At 43.1% G+C, this 2,900-nt stretch overlaps 1 long non-coding RNA gene across 1 annotated transcript in view; it reads right to left on the minus strand.

The window, feature by feature from the left end:
* The window catches only part of LOC308060175, a 69,207-nt gene that overhangs the window by 40,771 nt on the left and 25,536 nt on the right, over window positions 1–2,900 (minus strand). The window lies entirely within an intron of this gene.

Genomic DNA, 2,900 nt, shown 5'->3' on the forward strand with positions numbered 1-2,900 from the left:
GGTATATGAGCTGGGGGAAGAAGAAGGAAGGGGGGATGTTCAGAGTTATGGCATTTGTCTTCCCAAGTAGCCCTTAAGCACGATGGAGCCCTGCCCTCCTGGGGGTGGCTGAACACCTGCCTGCCGATGGGAAGTGGTGGATGAATTCCTTGTTTTGCTTTGCTTGCGTGTGCAGCTTTTGCTTTGCCTATTGAACTGTCTTTAGTTCAGCCCATGAGTTCTCTCACTTTTACCCTTCTGACTCCCACAACCCACCAGGGGGAAGTGAGCAAGCAGCTGTGTGGGGCTTAGTTGCCAGCTGGGGTTAAACAACGACAGGAGTATTACGGGAAGTTATGAAATGAAGGGAGAAGCTGAAAGCATATGTTAAAAACAGATTTTGATCGGTTGTTTCTTATTCACACCAAGTTCTCCAAATGACACTGAGTCAAAGAGAAATTAGATAAATACCATAGGACTAAAATTTGAAATTCTGGTTTCAGCCCCAAACACAAATTCAGATTGCTTTGTTCCATGCTGCCATGTTCAAGCCTTAGAACCTGCTAGTCAGACCCCCAGCATCATAAATAGCCTAAAAATGCTGAGATGCCAGAACATAGCAGAGGTTGCCTTTAGCTTTATATAAACCTTTCTTTTGGGCACCCTTTTTAAACCATTCTCTGCACATATCTGGGCCAGAATCTTGCTTAAATAATCAAGTAATCAAGAAGTATTTGTTTTAGAAACAAAAAACTGTGCTAATCTATTTTTACACACTAAAAATGACAATCATTGTTATTGGACTTCTTCCTAACTGATTGTGAGTAAGGACTGAGTTTTCAGGTACAGAAACTATCTGTTTCTACCTTTTTTTCCAGGTTTTACATTCCATTCAGTTCTTACAGGTAACCTTCAGAGCATGCTAGGAGGCTCCCCCAGTCTTGAGTTTGTCCCCCTGAGCCTTCCAGGAGGGGGTTCAAGGCTCCTTGTGAAACTGTTGTGGTTTAACCCCGGCCGCCAACCCAGCCCCACGCAGCCGCTCAATCGCTTCCCCCCACCCGGAGGGGTGGGGGGAGAATCGGAAAGGAATGTAAAACTCCAGGGTTCTGATAAGAACAATTCAATGCTTTGAACAGAACAGAATAAAAAGATAAGAACAATAACAATAATAATAGCAACGACAGGTTATAACAGAAAGGTGGGGAAAAGGATAAAATCCAAAGGAAAAGGGCAAAGGAAAACAAGTGATGCACAGTACAGCTGCTCGCCGCCCGCTGACCGATGCCCAGCCAGTCCCTGAGCAATGATCCCCCCACCCCCAGCTAACCCCCTCAGCTCATATACCAAGCATGATGGCCCATGGTATGGAATATCCCTTTGGCTGGTTCAGGTCACCTGTCCTGCCTGTGTCCCTTCCCAGGCTCTTGTGCCCCCCCAGCCCTCTCACTGGCAGGGACCGAGAAACCTAAAAGTCCTGGACTTGGTGTAAACATCACTCAGCAACAACCGAAAAACCATCAGCATGTTATCAACATTGCTCTCACATCAGAGCCAAAACACGGCACTGTACTAGCTACTAAGAAGAAAGTTAACTCCATCCCAGCCAAAACCAGGACAGAAACCAACAAGGAGATTTTTTAAAGGAGATCCTAGATGTGGCCCTGAAATTGATGAAGGAATATGAAAATAAGAGTTGTCATTTCAGTCTCTAAATCTATATACAGCCCTGGGCTCCATCAGTTTCTGTTGTCAGTCAGGTCTCTCAGCTAGGCATTTCAGGACAGCAGGCTGCCATGAGACTGTACTTCTCTTCCATAGCCTTCAGTGTATCCTGGTTAGCACTGCCAAGATATAACTAGTACCACCATAAGTCCTTACAGATCATGTATAGTATGAATGTTTTATTCTTGCTGTCTTCATATGAAAAGTGTAATTTTTCTTAATATATGTTGGGTGTTAATTTAAGCTCTTCTTTCCTAAAGTAAAAAAATAGCTTTGTTTAAACAAAGTGCATGTTCTTTCACTACAAGTTTGGTTTCTTTACTAGGAAAATGTTTTCTGTATTTCTATTTTTCCATTTCTCATTTAGGATTCTGTTACACCTCAATGGAATGGCTGGCAAGAAAGTGAAAATTGCTTCAGATGAGCAAATAGCACTAAGGTACCAGCATATGCAAGCGAGATTAGTTTGCCCATGGGAGTTTCACAAAGCCTGTGTCAGCCCCCCCACCCCGCCTTCACAAGCCAAGGCAGTCCAATCACAACCATTTTACCAAACTGCCACATTTACAAAACACAATGCTGGATTCTCGTAGGCACGCTTGAGAAATTTGAGTTGATGTGTACAAAAGCATTTAATAATAGCTATCACTGTAAATATCTATAATTTCTTCCCAAGTGTGTATTGCAAATATTTTGCTTTTAGTTATGACTGTGCCATTGCCTTAATCTTCAGACAGCAACACGGTGTTTGACTCTAACAGGCACGGCGTGCCCTCCGCCTTGCTGTTGCTGAAAGCATCTTGCTTTCACCACGTGCCTCTCTTTCCCCCTGTCCTTGCACTGTGCTCATATTCATGTGTGGGTCTTCACCTTCAAACCCTGAACTCCTGCTCTGGAGATGGAACTAAGACTCCCCGTATTTCCTTACTGACCTGGCTGGTGTAATCTTGACCGTACTTGAATTGTCAATAAAAATAATAAGACCTAGGTGTTCAATAGAGAATGCTGGAGTCTCTATGTGTTACAGGATGATTAAAAACAGCTGAGAATTCTTCCCTTACTGTAGAACTAGATTCAAAAGTAGGTGTTAGCTTGTTAATTCCCACAGGGTTTTAAAGTCACCTCTGTTGCACTTCTACAGAATCTGTTTATTTTAGATAAAAATGAAATTGCATAGGAGTCATATCAAATGCACTTAC

Source organism: Falco punctatus (genome assembly GCF_963210335.1).
Source record: "Falco punctatus genome assembly, chromosome: 3".
In the NCBI taxonomy this organism is placed as follows: Eukaryota; Metazoa; Chordata; class Aves; order Falconiformes; family Falconidae; genus Falco; species Falco punctatus.